The following is a 20,941-nucleotide window of genomic DNA, read 5'->3' on the forward strand; positions in this document are numbered from 1 at the left end:
TTTTTTAAACAAAAAAAAAATTAAGCATGGCTTCCTAACAAATGTTTATTTTTAATCTATCATTTGTGAAGAACAAATAAAATAAATGGGACTGTGCTAATTTTTATTTGAAAATCTGTCATTTATCTATGAAATCATGGGGTGCATTACATGTTTTACGGGTTTCATAAAATCCTTTTACTGCATATTACAAATTATATATATGTATATGTATATATATATATATGTGTGTGTGTGTGCAATTGTAAAATGTTCTTTGCTACATTTTAAGGGAGTTCTTTTTTATTTGAAACATTCACATTTTTTGCTCCCTTGACCAAGCGCCTAATGGCTAATGGTCACCCAACCAGCCCAAGTGCCACTTCTGCAGTCAATAAAAATGTGTCCCTATGTTGAACTTTCACCTCTCGAAACCCTCCAGACTGCGCCGACTAGGAGCTGCACGGACACACACGGCTTCTTTGTACTTGGACTGTTTTCACTACTGTCCATCAAATGTTGCACTTGGAGGAGGAAGGAACGAAAAATTGGAATAAACGTGCCTCTATAGTTCTTTTATTTATTCAAGTACAGTATTGCCATTTCTAAAAAGCAAAGAATGGCTGTAGAACGTATTCGGCATAAAGAAAAATATTGCAGCTTATAAATCTTAATATTTTGGGCCAGCTTTGTTTTCTCTAACACCACATACCCGTTTTTTTTTTTTACAGTTTTGGTTGTAGTAATCAAAATATTAAAAGGCACATACGTTTTAGGTTTGAATTTAAACCATACTATCACCAAGGATTACTCTAATCGTCTTTGACATTTTTACACTCATACTGAGATGTTCACGAACTTTTTAAAATGAATGCTTAGTTTAATTGGTACTGATTAGTACAGTGCCTACAATGAATGAAAAATCAGCGTATCCCTTTGATATTCTGCAGACCTCATCCTACACCTCCACAGATGAGAGGCTACAGGTCAGCTGTGGAGCACCGACAAGGGTTATTTTACGAAACCAACGGAACAGGGGAAATAAAGCGGAATTTCTCTCGTTTATTTGCTTTTTCTCACACACCTTCTAAAAAGAATATTCTGTAGGTAAATGGATAAAAAATAAATGGATGTCCTTTCCGATGTAAGGTGTAGTTTTAAAGAATATTTGCAAGATTCTCAAATCTCCTAATCTCATAGGATATCGTGATAAAACAAGTGAAAAGACAGATTGAGAAAGAGCTCGTGTTTACTTGGTTTAGCTGAACTTCAGCGGCGACTAGTATGCAAACATGCCCTTTCGGGCATATTACAGCATTGAAAAGGTTATTTTAAAACTAATAATTAGCATAAAAAAGATAAAGAACAGACTTGAAAGTTAATTCTTGACTGTTTATTTGTGATCGAATATCTTTCAGGATGCCAACCATAGACTCTGTATTTTGAGGTTGATGCCCACGTTTTAAAATAATATCTGTGGGCCATTTCCTTTACATATACGTGTCCAAAGGCACGATAGCAAGTCAATGTTTAACTAGTGAACAGATATACGGTGGCGTTTATATAGATTCCTGCGAATTAACATTGCCGCTTTGGTTACGATCGACTTGCGGTCTCTCTGAAAATGCAATGACCACATACAATGTATTTTGTTTTCCTCGGTGACAAAAAGTTTTTCAAGTGTAAACGTTCACAACATGCAGAAGTGTACCCCACCCATTCTTCTCATGCGTTTCAAAAACTTTTCAGTTTACCCCTCGCAAGGAATGCAGAATAATACATTTAGTAATGTGGTTTTGCAAGTTGCAGCAAGTATCCTGAGGCTTAAAGTTTGCTAACTGTCCATAAAAAGAACCGATTCCTAACCCTATAGCATATGGTTTGGAACTTCGCAATCTAGTGACATTTAACATTTAATATTTCTCTTGGTAATAATGTTGTAATGTTACATTTTCTCTAGAAAAATAAAATCCCAACAGTTATAAATCACCTTGTCCCTCTATCTCCGAAAAATACAGCTAAATCGCAGCGCTGACAGACTCCCTCTCGCATAAAAGTGTGACTACCTCGTTTTTAAACTGTGGATCAAATCAGTCAATTAAAGCAAAACGGAAAGGCGGTGAACGCGTTTTACTTTTAGTCGAGCACGCCAGGGAAAAGGTGACCTGATCGTCCCCAGCACAGCGTCGCAAGCGCCCGCTCCGTCCTCTCTCGCCAGCTAGCCGTCGCTACTGTGTGCCGCTCTGCTCTTTTTAGTTGGGCAACTTGTCGGGAATCACAAAGAGAGCCGACTCCAAACCTGGAGTGGCAATCTGTGGTAACCAGCGCCCCTCCCCCCTGTTCAAGAAGAGCAAGAAGTGGAAAGAAAAAAAGCACACATACACAAAGTTCCAGTTGTCTTAGATCTCGAAAAACTCACGGAAATGAAAACAACTTAAAAAGGAGTTCAAAGGAGCCAACTAACAACTTACGCTGACTTTTCTTTTTGTTTACATAGCAGGTGGACGTGACGTCACCTGAGGTCGAAGTACTTCAAAAAATAACAATATCCAACTCCGCGATAGTGCCTCCCCTGGGGCTGTATTCTAATAAGCTAGTCCCAAACACCTCGTTGAATACATTTTGATATATCGAATTGTAATGCAAAAACATGTTACGGCTTCTTACTGTGAGTCATGTGAGTGCAATCTAAGAGGAGTTAGTGTATAACCTCTTTTCGTTCGCCGTTTGCGTTGCTAATAACCACAGCAGTGAGTGAAGAAGAGAGCGCGAGACAACGCGTGCATCTCCGAGCTCAGCGCCAGCGGAGGAATATCCCAGTTGTTATTTATTCTTCGGCTTGTTGTTCATTTTCTATTTTATGATTAACCCACGCTCTCACGTGTGAACCCATCCAAAGACAGACAGACGTCTCAAAAGTACTTCATCTCTGGTGGCTTTGGACGAATACCTTGTGTGGCGTTTTTTTCGTTCAAAAAACAAGAGAGAAACAGCAAAAAAGGGAAACAACCTGCATTACGGTAAGTTTTCACCCTCCCGTCTCTCTCTCCCACTGTAGCTCGCTCGCCCTCTCTCTCTTTTCCCCCGACTTTCACTTTTCTCAATATGTTGCCAGCTGCACTGTGGCAAACTTCTGCTCCTTTAGCTTTCCAGCGAATAAGGTCTTCCGTCCTGCTGCGTGTCTCGCTCGTCTCTTTCCAGCACGTTACAGCTTGCGTTTTCAGATTTTAAGACTGTTTCCAAGGGTGGCTCAGGAGTCAGTCTTCTGCCTTCCATTCATCCGAACGGGGCTCTCCGAGGCAAACTGCGATCTCTTAAAAGGCACACCGCAACAGAACCTGTTCAACTTCGATCGACTAGGCACACTTTTCACGGGTTGATTTTCTTCATTCGTCCCGCGTACTTGGGAACTCTTTACGGTGCTTTATTAAAAACGTGACCTCCTTGTGGTTTTTTTTTCTTATTTCTTACTGAGCAATCGGACTGGATATTTAAGCTTACTGGGGGAATAGTTCCCTTTGAGTCATTAAGCTAAATAAAGTTGGCGGTGGCAGGCAACGTGCTCCTTTCTGTTCTGCTAAAAGGGCCAGGCATTCGAGACGGAGAGGGCAGTGATTAATGTTTTGTGCTTTAAAACCGATTTCGAACATCTGCTGACCCTTTTTCCCTTTTTTGAGGCACCTTTTTCCTAGTTAAAGGCGACGCTGCGAGCCATCCGATCAAAAAGGCAGGGGGCAAAAATAGTGAGGAAAGTGCAAACATAGTTTTGAAAAAAGCTGACCCACGAAAAATTTAGTGGCTGATTAGAGCGAGTACACGAGGTGTCGAGATACAGTTTTTAAGATGTTATCCTTTCCCATATGATGATGATGATGATGTTTCCGCCAACAAACAAGTCTTTTCTCGATAATCTGAAAATATTTGTTTTGATGTCCCAAATGTTATTAGACTTAAGTCTTGACTTGCTTCTCAATTTCACCTTTTAAAAAGCCTCTTAACCGTATTTATTACGCGGTTGCAGCATTTTAGAAGTCTGCTGTTCTTGCTGTACTAGTCGAAAGTCGACATGTGATAGTTGATAAAAGTCATTGAAGTAAAAAGTCATACGTGCCCATCTGTATAATCCGATAGGAGGGATGGCCGGATTGACTTGATACGGCAGTGACCGCTGCAGCCCAGCCTGCTGTTTGAAAAGAACTTTTCACCTCATTAAGATAACGGGAAGCATTGCTTGCGTCTTTTCTGTAACCGCTTAAAACGTATTTTATTTTTGTGGCCATACAATCAAGTTATCAGTAACGTTTTGTTTATTTTACACAGTACACTTAAAATTATTTACAAGTAGTCACTACTTAACCCCCCCCCCCTTTTTTGTTTAAAAATATAGTAAGCAAGTAGACTAAAAGGCGTGCGCCACTTAATAGCCACCATTTCGAAGAATGGTGCTTTTAAATTCAAGCAAATCATTATTTATAATGAGGTACATAAGTGTTTGTGGATTATATTAATTCCGGTTTTTAGTTCAGACAGGTGTGTACATATGTGTACACTCAGCTGGCGTACGAGATTCTACAGATAGGCAATCTGTACATTCAAGTGTTTTTAAGGACGATGATTCTGTAGAAGAATAGTCCATCACTTAAAACATCATAGCACTTCGTGATTGTTCACATTATGAGAGTGCAGTGAGCGTAGTAAAATTAAATGAATACTACCTTCTTTTAACATTGTCACAGGCTACACCCATTTCTCAGGTTTCCAGGTGCCTGGAGGGGGTACACGGAGAGACCACTGGTTTTGAGCAGTACTGTATTATAAGTAATCCGAAGAAGCTGCACAGTGCACACTTTAAATTTAATTTGCCTTTCTTGACTTAAGTACTACCTAATTTGTTTTTATTACCAAAAATTGTACTTTTTCCACTGACTTCTAGTAGATAGTGCAACTTTTTTACCTTTTGCTTTGCTGTGTGCATTTTTTTTAAAATGTCCAATTTATCTGAAGTGCATCCTTTTTAATTTTTTTTTCCAACACCCCAGAGAGTCCTGATATATTTTTGAAATTGTAATGTGTGGCAGTTTTACTTTTGTAATGTGGTTTGTCTGTAGTAGTAATAATAATAAAATATGGAATTGTTTATATGTAGTATCTTTGCCTTTACGGTTATGGTACGGTATAAGTATACATTAATATTTGGTCGCGAGCAAAAGACTTTACAGCCGTTAATAATCTTTTCTGCTAATTTACATTTGGGGGAGGGTGCAGTCTAGACTTGTTTAAACTTGCAAAATGACATACACCATGCATGCTATTTACAGGTGATTCATTAATAAAAATATCGAATTGAATGTTTCCCCAGTAGCTACATTTTAGGTATTGTTGATGTTTTTGTATACCTGAATTTTTACATTTTTTTAGGAAGCACTCCGTATATTCTTAAGGTTTCCGAGTCCGTTTAAATTTCTCATGTGCACTTGGTGCAATGACATTCTTACTTGCATGTGTTTTCCTTGGAACAGTTGACAATTAATTCCAACCAAAAACACAAATGTGCAAATATAGGACATGCCTCTATCTGTGTGTGTTTGTTTGTATATCTGGATAATCTTCCATACTTTAACTGGAACACCTAGGTAATCAATGAAATAATTAGGAGACAAAATTAAACAACTGAATTTTGAGTAAAGGGTGGCTATTCCTGTGAAGTAACTAAATGATGTACTAGTCATTGGATAACTGTATATCATGAAAATAGTCTATTTGGGAAATGTTAAATGTAAAACTTTTTTTTTTTTTATTGTATTTTTTTTTCTTGTGTTTGTGAAACTTTTAAAGGAGCATAAACATTTATTACTGTTCTGTTAATACCAACGTTGTTAGAAAGTGTTTGCCAGTATTGTAATGTATGGGCAGGTATAAATGAATTGTTCTGTACTAAGATTAATAGCAATTAAATTGGAAATGTTTCTGTTTTTATCACTGTGAACTTAATAGAAATGTTTCCATGACAACCTTCATGCCATTTAAGGCAACCAGAGGTGATCAACTATGTGTGTGTGTGTGTGTGTGTGTATAAAATATATTATATAAAATTTGTGCGTGGGTTTTTTTTTCTTTTTCCTTCTGCAGGGCTGGAATTTTGTTTTGACTGTTTTGGCCTTTAATGGTACTTTTGTATTGCATGAAACTATTTGTTTACCAGATCATATGCTGTTTGTTATTTGACAGCCTGAGATAGATTGACTTCTTTTGATGGAAGGCTGCAAAGAGGCCCCTATATTTTAATTATCTAAATTTTTTTTTCTTTTGCGCTGATGTACAGTGTTCTTTATGGATTTGTATAAATGACATGTACACTACTAAAGCTATTCTGTTCAATTTTTTTCTGTAGTTTCTGTTTCACAACCATTTTACAAAATTCACATTTGTTACTTGTTACAAATAGTGTATTCTTTGCATAAAGCACAGTGCATTGTAAGCACATCTTGGACAATGATCGCATTGTGTGTGTGTGTTTTTTTTATTTTTTTTTATTTTTTTAATATACAGTTTTAGGGTTGAGGATTCTTTGCAGTTTTAGAAGTTCCTAGTAATACCAACCTCATAGACTAACAGAATCTTTTTAGTCTTTTTTTTTTTTTTTAGAAAAATGGAAAAACTGCTTTATTTGTCAATAGATCCATTTTAATTTGTGAGAAGGCATTACGATGCATCCTTCCTTTCAGAGTGGCTCTACTGACAGTAAAGTTGTGTTTTTTTTTTTTTTTGTTTTTTTTGGCCATTGTTTTACTTGGATTCATTTCTAGGACTATTTTAATGTTTTAAGCTTTAGTGACCACATAGTCGAACATTTTGGCTACATTTGAAATCTGGGACAGATGAAGAGGGTCAGCAGTTTAAACTGCAGTCAGTTAAGTAACATAGTATCAAATGATAATCTACAATAGATTATGTCCCTGGTAATATCCTGGAAGGTATAGTGTGGGATTCTGTAATTTAATCCCTTCCAGATGACTAATTGTATGATATAATTTATGAATTATTAAATGACAAGTTTGCTTGTATAGAATAGTATCCCTGTATCCCAGCAAACAAAAGGGATTTTTTTTTCCTTCGTTTGTGTACACTTTTTAAAGTAGTGCTCATTTTTATGTAGATTTGCAGTTGAGTTTCAAAGTAATTAAATATTTCACAGTAAATATTAGAAACAATGATAGTCCTGAAAATATGCTGAGATCTGTTGGAACTCTGTTTCAGAGTATCTTGTTTTTTAACGTCAAACTTCTGTATGCGTTAGATCATTTTATAATATGCAGTTCTTTGGGCATGAAGGTGTTTTTAATGGGGCAGTTTTAGTATTGCCAACCAATGTGCTATATTGCACACTGATGTTTAGTAGTCATACTCCTGCAGAACTTTTCCATTCACTTAGCATGATTTCAGTTCAACATTTGTTAAATGAAAACACCTGCTGTTGGTATCCATTACTTTGTGGTCTGCAGTCATTCAGTTGAGCTTTTAGTATGTAGCTGAATTCATTAACACATTCAAATGTCTCAACTAATATTCATCTTGTTGTTAGTAAGTGTCCATGTTGAAGTATAGAAACGCTTAAGTTTAAGTGATGATGTGCAAAATTGAGGGCATTACAGGAATTAGGCAATTTAAAATTTTATTACAAGATAAAAGGGAAATTTTACCCCATGTATGATTGTTGTGCAGAGAGGTGTGTTGTACAAAACATTATCTTGGACTATTAGTGTGAGAGTAATAAAATCCTCATTATACTGGAGATTAGTGAAATATATATTTAATTTGCATTTTTTTTTAAACAACAAATGCACATCATGCTGTATGATTTCTGTGGTATGTACAGCACTTTAACTACTATTTTTGGTTCTGAAATTCTCAAGAGATGTCCAGTAATTTAAAGTTCCTATAAATGTGGTTCTATAACCACTATAATGAATAGTATGCAATGTTTCTGAGGACCTGCTTTTGTGTTGGGGATATGTCGTGTTTCTCCCAGATAAAAGTAAAGGTTTATGTACAAAAACAACCTACTTGGTCCACATTAATTGTTTATTCAAATTCACCAAATGTTTTCAGTTTCTTGGTGATTTTTAGATCCCATAACATTTGTGCAAAGTTTACTCTTAAATTCCTTCCATCTGTACTCTGTTGTGCAAAACTGACTTTCTTAGCAATAGCTGGCAACCACCTTAATTACTTTGGCTATAATTTTAAACATTTTATCTCATAATTTTAACTTTCATTTAGATATGATTAAAGATTCAACACTTTCTGACTTTCCAGGCAGAGCATAACTTTTTAGTCTTATTTTTAGTACAGTAGCTGGTTTGTATTTGTAACCAAATTTTATATACCGTATTTAGTATTCATGAGCAAAAAATTCTTTCACCTGCATGCACCTCTCCTTTTTGTAGTTGTTTAAAGTGACATGTGGGGAACCTTTTTTATCAAAAACCTTAAGTCTAGGTACATAAAAAATGTAAGCTCTTAAATGTTTTGTCTTTGTTAGTAAATGACCTACTCTCATCATTAATCTGTGATTCTAAACTAACTTTATTTGTGTTGAATAGCTTGTTGTTTGTCTACCTGTGATAAAATAACTAGCTGAAAATTCCAAAAGTTAGTTTGACCATTTTTGTTTATCAATGGTTATGTAATAAAGTGAAGGAAACAATTTTAAATAAATGAAGAGTAAACTATATTCAAAGCAGGAGTGTCGACACAGGTGGTAATTTAATTAATTAGGGAATTAAATGCTTGAGATTTTGGTGCAAGTGGTGTAGGATGTTCTTCGTTGATCCTTATGCTTATTATGTTTGGTTTTTTTGAGACCCTTTCATGATGGGCGCTTGTGTTTTACAAGTATCCAGTTGCACTATTTTAAAAAGGCAGGAAAGAAGTACAAACATGTGTTTGTATTTACTTAAATTGATGTACCCAACTCAGTAAAAATGTGTCAGAATCCCAAAAGTAGGAAAACCATATAGTTTACCAGTTCCATTTATTTTGCCTGCCCCAGTAAATGTATTTCCATCAAGTTTCTTCATAGATGGTCCTTTTTAATCAAAGTAAGCTCCCAGACATTCTCAGCCAAGGAAAAATCACTAACTGGAATTTTTAAATTTGAAAGGAGCAATTTTGGCAGCTGTTTCTTTATTGGCTTTGATCCCACACTGCACTTTATATTTTTTTTTTTTTTTTTTTTTACCCCTATATAACTGTTTTTTAAGTTAACTTTCTGTGTAAGATGCTGATTATAGTAGCCTCCTGTAAACAAACTTCATAGGGTTGTAGTCTCGTATAGGCTGAAGGCTTGCTAAATACTCGTGTAAGATTCAGGTCCATATAGTGAATATTGGTACAAAAAGTATTGGGAATTACACCTGCACCAAGTACACTAAAACATGGAATGTGTGTGTGTGTGTGTGTATATGCAAGTAAATCCTTAAGGAAAGAAATCCCCACCTAGGGGTAACCTTGACTGAATAACCATAATCAAAATTTTTTTTTTTCTTTCACAAGGGGGGAAAAAAGTTCCAACTGCCCTTGGTAATTGAACAGCAAATATGAAGTTTAAGATCTGATGGTCATTTTGTCTATAATACCTGATCCATAACCTCATAAGCGCCACCAGTGTTCTTGTATTGAGCCATATTATAACCTGTTGTGGTTAATGTTTTGCACAGAATGTAGAAAGTGTTCTGTTTGGGAATGTAGAGTCACATGGCAATGTTTTACTCTTGTTCTCAAGCAGCAGTTGTACATTACTAAAAATGCTTTCCTTGGAAATTAGTGTGATGTGAGATGTCTTCTCTTCTCTGCTAGCAATCAATTAAACATTAAAATTTTCCAGGGTGAACATCATCCTTATTAAATGAATTTGGTTTTCCAGAAATATATTTGTGACTGTTTCATTTTTATAGTATTGTTTTTTTGTCAAATCTGTAGTTTAAAATGTACTCGAACATTAACATTTTCAGAATTTTTAACGTTGCAACTTATTCTTTCTGATGTTTACAGAAGCTTATAAAATTCTGAGTACATTAAGTTATCGGCCAGTGTTTCAAGTAGTTTTTTTAATATTTAAATTTGAAATTTCATTTTGCATATACAGATTTATACTTGTACAGTATATTTAGACAAAATGGCAGACTTACCCAAAAAAAACCTAGAGAATGTAAAATACAATTATTTCCCTCACCATATTTTATTTTTTCACCCATAATTCTACCTGCTAGAGTATAATTTTCTGCAGCTTTAAAGCACTTCATAAGTGAACGTGCAGTCAACGTAAGGCTATAAGAATGTGAATGTTGTTTTAGATAATTTTAAAATATAGTCTGTATTTCCTTCATTAGGTGGCCCAGTAATGCAGACTGGTTAGCACTGCTAGTGTACAGATCCAGCACTTTATTGTCTGTGTGGAATTGGCATGTTTTCATTGTGTGTTAGGTAGAATGCCCAATGAGGCCTGGGTGGTCTCGTGTCCTGGGAACCCCTGCAGATTTTTTTTTTTTCCTCTCTCCCACCAGATATTCAAATTTTCCCCCCACAGTCCCAGAGCCGTGTAGGTTTGGTTAAATGGTGTATGTATATCGTATTTTTCACTCCACAGGATGCACTTTTTTCCCTCAAAAGAAGGGTGGAAATATTTGTGCATCTTATGAAGAGAATATTGCGTCACAGACCGTGATGTGTATTACCTGACAAAAGTCGACATCCAGGGGTAGAGGGCGACAATGGGCTTTTAATGGCGACAAAACTCCGTTACGTTAAAGGCATTCCCTCTCTGCTTGGAGGAATGTTGGATTCATTGACTCGGCATCTAATCCTTGCATGTGCATGAGTTACAAAATGTAAACAAAAGCAAGATGGCATCGACATCTCAAGAGGCAGCGAAGCCTGTGCAGAAAACAAAATACTCGGCAGAGTGTTTTGTGCATTATCGCTGAGTCGGACTCGTGATTTTTTTTCAGAATCTGATTTTGTTGAGAGTGATCGGGAGATTGAGCAAGAGAGTGAGGAACTGGCATCACCTGATCGGACACCAACCGATGCCGCCGCAGCCGAGTGCATTCGTGCAGCTGATGCAATTACGGCAAGGTTCATGTGGGAGGAATACCCAGAAATTGATCCGTGGGAGCCAAACTGGCTACCGGACTTCACATGACAGCACCTTGCTTACTGTTGGACTCAACTGATTACCAGCTGCTGGACTATTTCAGGTTGTTCTTTCCTGAGGCAGCTTTTCAGTTACTGTCAGGGGAGACAAAAACGGGTATGCAGATCAATTTTTTGAATCGTGTGCTGCGCTTGCACTGCCATCTTGTTTTTCGAAGTGGAAACCCACAACAAAACACGAGATGAAGGGCTTTGTGGCATTACAAATATAGATGGGTCTAGACCGGCGATGTAACTTCAGGGAGCATTGGTCCAAACGTGCTTTGTCCCCTTTTGGCTTTAGACTGGTTATGCCGTGTGATGATAGGTACGTGATCCTGCAAAGCTTATTATAAACTTATTCTTTTCTTTAAGACTTGTACTAGCAATTCAGTTCAGACACATGGGTAACGCAAACATCAAGACTGTGCAGTAAAATGCTTACTAGAGCATATCACTAAAGCTTGATACTGTTAAATGATTAGTAAGTCAAACAGCTGTGAACTAAAGATGACCTTAACTTGGATTTGCTGTATAGTAGCAGGTGTTTGACTCAAAGATGTCTCATAAAATTTTGTATGCTTTTGTGCTTTTCCTGCATGCATTGTAAGGCTAGGTTTATACTTCGCGTGACGTGACGCATGCTCCAGCGGACGCTGCTGCTACACAAGCGTTTTACTGTTTATACTTGTGTGCATACTTTACGTAAATCTGGAAGAATCCACCAGGTGGGAGTGCGAGTTATCATGGTAAGAACAGGTTTGGCTTTGCGGTGTTGTGAATTGCCTGGAACACCCATTAAATTCTGATGACCACTTACTTCAGTATCTCTGAAAAGGATGTTTAGTGCTTAAATCCATCAATCCAGGAATGTGTCCATTCCAGCAAGCATTGGGCAGGAGGCAGAAAAAGCACTTCATCGTGCTCATCGTAAGGTGAATACAAGCACTCGCATACACTAGCTTCTTTTTAGTGTCGCCAAATCTGCATATCTTTGGAAGGAAACCCGGAACACACTGTGGAAAACCTGCAGGAAAACATGTAAACTCCAGGCAGGGAACACCTGTGACGTGACTCCCTGCGAGATAGCAGTGCTACCCATACATTTAATGTGTTCTGTGTGGTGATCTATTGCTGTTTGCCGCTGCTGTCAGGTCAGGAGGAAGCCCCAGAAAAAAACGGCACAAAAGATGGTATGTGAGGCTTTTAAAATGTATCGTATAATTACGATCAGGAATATGTGACGCTGGAATATAAAAGCACCACAAATGCATCTGTGTGTTGGTATTTTGCATGTCCACATCGACTCATTCAACAAACATCGAAGCGCGCACATCAATCCCGTAGGATTCTCAAAGCAGCTTTCTGTCACATGTAGATAGTAAGCAGAGAGTCTGAAAATTAAAATATAAATTAAGACCAATGCAAAAAAATGTTGGCCAACTGAAAGGTATGAACATGAAAAGTATGAGCGTGTACAGCACTTGATATTTAGTTGGGGCTAATTTTGCCTGGAGTACTGCAGCAATGCGGCCTGGCATGGAGTCGATCAGTCTGTGGCACTGCTCAGGTGTTATGAGAGCCCATGTTGCTCTGATAGTGGCCTTCAGCTCTTCTGAATTGTTGGGTCTGGCGTATTGCATCTCCCTCTTCACAAAACCCCATGGGGTTAACGTCCGGCGAGTTTGCTAGCCAATCAAGAACAGGGATACCATGGTCCTTAAACCAGGTACTGGTAGTTTTGGCACTGTGCAGGTGCCAGGTCCTGTTGGAAAATGAAATCTGCATCTCCATAAAGTTCGTCAGCAGCAGGAAGCATGAAGTGCTTTAAAACTTCCTAGACGGCTGTATTGACCTTGGACCTCAAAAAACACAATGGACCAACACCAGCAGATGACATGCCACCCCAAAACATCACTGACTGTGGAAACTTTACACTGGACCTCAAGCAACGTGGATTCTGTGTCTCTCATCTCTTCCTCCAGACTCTAGGACCTTAATTTCCAAAGGAAATGCAAAATTTACTTTCATCAGAGAACATAACTTTGGACCACTGAGCAGCAGTCCAGTCGAGACGCTTCTGACGCTGTCTGTTGTTCAAGAGTGGCTTGACACAAGGAATGCGACAGCTGAAACCCATGTCTTGCATACGTCTATGCATGGTGGTTCTTAAAGCACTGACTCCAGCTGCAGTCCACTCTTTGTGAATCTCCCCCACAGGGTTGAATTGCTTGGACACTTTTTTTTTTTAATTCTACCGTATCTTGTCCTTGCCTTCACCTCTCTATTAATGTGCTTGGACACAGAGCTCTGTGAACAGCCAGCCTCTTTAGCAATGACCTTTTATGTCTTGCCCTCCTTGTGCAAGGTGTCAATGGTCGTCTTTTGGACAACTGTCAAGTCCGCAGTCTTCCCTATGATTGTGTAGCCTACAGAACTAGACTGAGAGACCATTTAAAGGCTTTTGCAGGTGTTTTGAGTTAATTAGCTGATTAGAGTGTGGCACCAGGTGTCTTCAATATCGAACCTTTTCACAATATTCTAATTTTCCGAGATACTGAATTTGGGACTTTCATTAGTTGTCAGGTATAATCATCAAAATTAAAAGAAATAAACATTTGAAATACATTTAGACATACAGTCTGTGTGTAATGAATGAATCTAATATACATTTCACTTTTTGAGTGGAATTACTGAAATAAATCAACTTTGTCATGATATTCTAATTTTATGACCGGTACCTGTAGTCCTATTTGGACAGGATTAGCTTTACAACAAAATGTGGGGGTACTACTAATACTGCATTTTATACAGTTTGAGCTTAACGTCCCTTGACTTAGTCATCAATTTTTATAGCATAACATTTTATTGGCCTTTTTAATTGCTTTTTTGCCTTGCTTAGTTGTTGAAAATGTTGCACCAACATATACCCCTGAATCTGTTTAGAAATTTCTCCTATTTGACAGTGTATCCCATTTTGTATTTATTTATTTATTTTTTTTCCCTTGTGTAGCATTTTGCACTTTTCTACATTTTTAACTGTATATCCATGTGTTTACCCAGTTCTTAAGTTGTCCAGGTGTTTATGAATTATTTTTGGTGCTTCCTCATTGTCTTCCATCCCTCCAATTTTAACGTCATCTGTGAATTTGGCAAATCAATACAAGAATAAATGTCCTTTAATATACTTTTGAAAAAGTTACGGTTGAAGGACAGCTCCCTAAGGTACTCCACTGATGACCTTGCTATATGTGGAACATTCTCTTCTTATCTGTACTGTTTGTCTTCTGCCAGTTTACCAACCAGAGATTTGGTTTTATAGGTTTCCTCTGATGCCTGCAGTATGACTGTTGTATGATTATTGTTTTTGTCATCTATTCTGGTTGCTTATGGGGGGAAAAAAAAAAATATATATATATATATATATATACTGTATATATTTAAAATATCTAAAAGATTGATTTGTCGGGACCTTCCTCTTATAAACCCATGCTGGCTGCTATTTAGAGAAGTATTTTCATTTAGGTAATATTCTCATTTGTTTCTTATTATATTTTCCATAATTTTGCTTGGCAGAGAAGTAAGATTAGTTGGTCTGTAGTTACTGGGATCCATTTTGTCTCCGTTCTTGAATGTTTGAGTCACATTTGGGTAATTCCATGTTAAATCGTCACACTTTTTGACACAGGTTTTGGCCATGGAACTTATCGGGGCAGGGCTATTGTAAGTCATGACTTTAACTGGCTTTATTTCTGTAAATATAAGTTGCTCATAAAATGGTTCTTGTATTGTTTTAAAGCTCTTTTCCAGCTCCTATATTGGGTAAATTCTATGCCATCCCCAAAATAAAAATACCACGTTATTAGTGATTATAATAAACATTGGATAATAATTAAAGGACCTATTCTAAATTATTATTTTTTTTTTTACTAAAGCTAGCTTATGTCATGAACATCTCCAGAAAATTTGGTCTTTGTGTCATTGCTGAGATACAATTACTTATCTGAAGTGTCCATCAAAACCACAGTTCCTTATAGTGCTGACAAATATCAGTTAGTGATTAGTAAGTGGTACAGGGTTATTAGGGTTCATGAAGACTAAGGTTGAAGTCAGAACTAGCATTGAAAATACAATTTTAATTGCAGTAAATTACAGTCAAAATTAATAAAGACACAATCCAAAGTAACAAAAACCAAAATGGAATTAATCGTAAAATCAAAATAGTTTTAGCTTTCCTCTTCAGTTCACACTTTTGACTTCTTGAGACACTGGCATGCTAAAAAGGGCCTTGAATTAAGTAAATCGTATTTGAGATCATGCACTCTTTCACTGTATGTTTTCAAAAACTATAGATCAAGCCTGTCCTCATAAACCTGAAAAACTAACACAAGAACTAAACTGAAACTAGATGGGCTCTAGGACCACTAAAGTGAAGAGAAAATCGGCTTTGGTAGAGTCATGAATAACTTGTGTATAAGCTATACTGTTTGAATGGCAAGGTGGGAATGTAAGCACTTATTCTCCATCAGGGCCTTTGATACAGCAATCATGTCTTAGCTTAAAATTGTGTATGTCTGTCCTGTTGCCGTCCCAGGTTCAGTTACTGAAAGCACAATCTAATGATCCATGACAAGTGTATGGGAATGAGTAGGATGGAGATGCACGAGGATGTCAAAAGTTCAGTCTGGACTCTCCAGTGCTGAACATAGTTTCTTCAGCATATCCTAGCCATGTACCTTCATCTCTAGATGTTTAGGGATAAACCAGGATTGAGAGGGTCTGTTAAGTTGCTATTGGAAGAGTCAGACTGAGAAATCTGTTTGTTCTCGTGTGTGTTTTTATAGTCACAGCACTGACCTGACCTTTTTAATGGACATTTGGGTGAACCTGTATTGCTGTCTTGGGCACATCTCTTAAACACAGGCTATCTTAAGATAATAATAATTTTTTAATTTTCGGTTTGTCTTTTTGACTTTTCGAATGGTGTGTGATGGTGGTTTGTTTGTTTTTCTTATCTCATGCTGTAGTTTCCAGTATTCTTCTGTCAGAACAGTGTGTGTGGTGCGGTGTGGTGTGTGTTTTTTTTTTTTTAATTTTCTCATACAGTGACCTTTTTCATTTTATTCTCTGTTTAAATAATTACTCTTTATCCATTTTGGCCTTTTTTTATTCTGAAAAGCAATTAAAAAAAAAAAAAAACACTATTTTGAGCCTGGATCAGATCTCTGAAGTGATACCAACCATTTCTTACAGTTGTTGAAAAGAGCTGGAATTTCAACCCAAGTTGCCAGTGTCTGAAGCAGCAATTCTTCCAGCGTGCTATTTGACTGCAAGTCTTCTCTCTATTGGAAGTGTAAATTTGCATGCCTGACCTCTAGCAGATTCTCATGTTCGTACAAATTATATATATATATATATATATATATATATATATATATATATATATATATATATATATATATATATATATAAAAATTTTTTTTTTTTGTACATAGGATTAGGGGTGACTAGATTGTGCCATGCAATTCTTTCAACCCCCTGAATGGTGCCTGAGTTAGTTGTACTGTCTTCAAGATGAAGTGCTTTTAATACAGGTACTCTTAGCTGTAGGTGTGCAAACTTGTTACCAAATGCTAACATTCAACAATGACTTGTGCCTGTTTCTCTAGATTAGCGGTTTCTTCCTTATCACTTTTTTGTAGCATGCAAGCCAGCTACTTACTCCAGGTTCAACGACCCTTCAGCTCAAGGAATTGCTGACATGTTTTGGTACACTGGCTTAACTGAATCCAAGAATTTAGAAGGTAAATTTTGAGTGAAACTGTTTCAGCAGGTACTTTTTTTTTTTTTAAATCTCTATTTATCTCCCACAAGTTAATCTTTCATACACCTTTTACAGTTGTTTGGTAATAATATACTATTCTACTTTGGAATGGCGTTCCAAGGATAGGATTAAATTGGTAGGTTTCTCCAAGCTTTTTCATGACTTCCCCTGATAAGGTCTTTCCTATAGTCTCCCCTGTCCTCTTGCTCCCTGTCATTTCCCAAAAGCGGCTTACTGTGCAGGTCTTATCTATTTACCTAGTACGTTTCCCTATTCTCTCAATTCATATTAGTTACATCTGCTATAGAATTGATCCCAAATACTGTGATCGATTTGTGTTATTGTTTCAACTTACTTCAGCAATAGAACCTGCTTCCCTGTCTTATGGAGTGCATCTCTCTAACCCCAGTCCACAGTCTCTTGTACCAATTTTATCCCATCACAGAAAAGTGCCGCAGTTACATCCCATATCTCCATGAACTGCCATTTCAGGTGAAGATCTATTCTGTAGGCAAGCTACACAAAGGGATACCATTTATTTATAAATGAAGAAGATGATATATTAAAAAGTTCAAGACTAGCTTACTTATAGATACATTTTGGACAGAAAATCAAAGTAAATAGACTTAATAAGCACTTGCATCCTTAATTTGCTTTTGCATGCTTAGTGAAAGTATATTGTGACTGTCACTGCAACTGAAACAGATTGTCAAAATAGACTAACTATGACACCTGTATTGAAGCTGTCATTAACAAATCTTTCACCAAAAATTTTTGTCATACAGTAGCAGTACAATTTTCTCATTTACATGTTTTTTGTTTGAAGCATGAAAATCTTTTACATCTTTATTATACAAATATTCAGAAATATTTTCTTGATTTAAAAAATTTTTCATGTTAATTCTTCAAAACCTTGTATACAAATATTTTTGAATACAGCTCCATAGTAAACAAAAAAAAAAGTGTAGGAAACCCTAAATTAATGTTTAGATTCCTAAAGCAAACTATGTGATAACAGAGTTAAGATTGCTATAATTATTTAATTCACTGGCTGTATGCCAGCATGGAGAGCTCACACTGCTCCTCATGCTTCATTGTAATGTGACAACTTTGATTTGTTTCATGGCCAATTAGAAAATATAAACATTACACAAGATAAACACTGCCAGAGTTATACACTTAGAATCTATAGTTGGCATGTCATTACAGTTTTGCGAAGTTAGGTGTATTTTATTTAAAATCTTTTATCCTTTGAAATTATGTTCAGCATTTTTGTGTATTTCTATTTACTAGAGATTGTTGCATGAAGAAAAGGACCTAAATGAGGGAAAGAAGTGAATCTGTGCTGTTAACGTGGTACCATAAATGACAAAAAAAGTGAAAGTCGCAGTGCTTTAGATTAGCTGAACCACTACTTGGAGCAGTCTTGACAGACTTTACCCCATTGTTTTAAAGTGGCAATGTGAGCACTGGCAGTTACTTTGCTGATATAGCAAATGCATAATAACTATACTTTTCTGAAAGTGCAGTGCATTCAAAATGTTGTGGGATTGTTGAAATACTTAGTTGATCATAAATATACAAAATTATGTAATGAAGTTATTTTAAAATGAGTTGATTATGTAACAGTACTCGGCTGTCTGTGATCGCTAGCTCACCTACCAAAGACTGGAGCAATCTGTTGTTATGCCTGAGAAGTGACCGCATCATAGAACTGAGGGGTTTTGCAGAGTTTTTTTTGTAGCCTTTGTTGATTATTTTTGTAAAGCACTCCACTCAGTTGATTGAGCTACCCTGTGAGATATTGCAGGAACCACCTGAAGTTGCTGGATATCATGGCCTGCCTATACTCTGGTACTTTGAGTGCTGTACAGAGTGGAGGTAGAACTTCTGTGTGTTTTCCCCAATTGATTCTGGGGTTCATTGGGGAGGAGTTCTTGCACTTTATTATTCGGAGAATCCTTGGGTACCACTGGTTTGACTATGCATCGACTAAACAGTTGCTCACGGAGTCTCAAATGAGGCACACAGGATCCTCATTGTTGAGAACCCAAATGGCTTGACCAAGCCAAGGAGACTCTCACGTGATGCCTGACTGTGGCAGATGGTCATTTTCTGAGAATGGGACTGGACTGTGTGTTGGCTTGGGTAGGGGGTTTGTGTGTGTGTGTGTGTGTGTGTGTAGTGTGGTGATTTTTAATTTTAAAATGCCATTGGCATTACTTATTAAAGTGTTATTTAGTCCATGTTTTCTAGTGGTTTTGTTATGCCTTTTTAATTTTTTTAAATCCAGCAATGTTTTTAAACTGGCAGAAAGTAGTCCGCATGTCCTGTTCTGAAACTGAATGTGTGAAAATTGTCTTTCGGTTGCTTGTCCTTTTTTTTTTTTTTTTAAATGTACCTTATTGAATTAAATCAAAGTTCTTTAACATGGCAAACTGATTACATTGTAGTTATGCTCTGATTAATAAACCGAATGCTGTTATTGTAGCTATTATATTATTAGCTGCATATTATAGTTAAAACTGCAGTTTGTAATTCAGACATTGAAATTCTGGCTGTTGGATTACATTCACGTAATTTGTCCAGGGACAGAATTTACTTCCTCTTTATTAATGTGTACTAGCCAACCCGCGGCGTACCATACGCCGCATAATCGGGCCGTTTTTTTAAATAATTTTTAAGCACAGGGAGAAAATTTAACATTTGAAAAAATCGGTAATGTAATAAATCAGCAAGAAAAGCAACATTGTAACAATGCACGGAACACACCAACACACAATCGTCCGTGACTGAAAACTGGCGGACCGCCATCGCTCATGTGCCCACCTCCAACTTGTCACTTGAGTCGTTGTCGTCTTTGCACAGTCCAGATGCACCTGTGACTCACGTGGACTTTCCGTGTTCCTGCAGGAGCATCTAAGAACACGCACGTTTGTCGCGGATGCAAATTGCTGTATGTGGCGTGTAAAACAGTTTGCAATGGTGCACGCGGTCGTGCGTCGTAACCGAAAACTCTATTTTTAAAGACTGCTTACTTCATTGTGTTTTAACCCCAGTTGTAAAGGATTGTTTTAAGGATCCCATGAGATGCCCCTTGCAAACCGTTTTACACACTACATATGGCGATTCACCTCCGCGAGAATCATGCCTCTATGAACAGTCAACGTGGCTTGGAAGTGCCAGGAGTTGATGGGCGTTGCTTCTTCCTGCGTGCGCCATAGGTGTCTGTCTTGTCCAATTGTATCCGGCTGCTCAGTGAATCCACGCCCCTTCCAGCGTGCTTTCCATGGTTGTCTTGCATTAGTGAATTTTGTAGATATACTAGCAAAACACCCTCGCTTCGCAGCCCTGAAGTACTGCATTAAAATTTTTATTAAGAAGAAAATTTTTAACCTTTTTAAACTGAGGGAAAATATGCCAATAATTATTTGTTAAGGATCTCTTTGTTATACCATGTTGTCAGTTCGGCCCTCCGGTTGTAACATGACCAAGCTGTGCGCTGAGCTTACTCTTGAGCATGCAACTTACAGTTGACCATGTGAACAGTAATCTTGTCTCAAATCTCACAGCTTGGATTGCTGCTGTCATGATCGGTTTAAGTTTCATGGTTTGTTTCAGTTATGACAGTATTTGCAGGATTTGTTGTATTGAAGTGACATTCGGCATCTGTCAAGCGTTGTAAGCACACAACCGGTTTCAGCGATAAAATCGCATCCAGCTTTTGAGAGTTTAAACATTCATAAACATCAAAGTGTCCACTACTCAAATCGTCACCTGTGAATCGAAGATGTTTAAGAGGCATTGGCGGTTGTCGAAAGGTGTAAAATATTTGGCCATTTTGGTACACTTGAAAGCGACAACCGAACAATTCAGCGGCAGCCATCAACTTACATGCAGAACCATAGGTGAAGGGTTTAAGCATTTCACTCTTATAGTGCTCCT

The 20,941-nt window shown here is 37.2% G+C and overlaps 1 protein-coding gene across 10 annotated transcripts in view; it reads left to right on the forward strand.

Annotated features, from left to right (window-relative positions):
• The first annotated feature begins 2,739 nt into the window (after positions 1–2,739).
• Positions 2,740–20,941, forward strand: part of foxp2 (forkhead box P2) — a 525,031-nt gene continuing 506,829 nt past the window's right edge. For all 10 annotated transcript variants that reach the window (XM_039760959.1, XM_039760966.1, XM_039760965.1 and 7 more), the window contains exon 1: positions 2,740–2,999. The gene's annotated coding sequence lies outside the window, so the exon portion shown is untranslated. The remainder of the gene's footprint in view (positions 3,000–20,941) is intronic.

Source organism: Polypterus senegalus, chromosome 8 (assembly GCF_016835505.1).
Source record: "Polypterus senegalus isolate Bchr_013 chromosome 8, ASM1683550v1, whole genome shotgun sequence".
Classification (NCBI taxonomy): Eukaryota; Metazoa; Chordata; class Cladistia; order Polypteriformes; family Polypteridae; genus Polypterus; species Polypterus senegalus.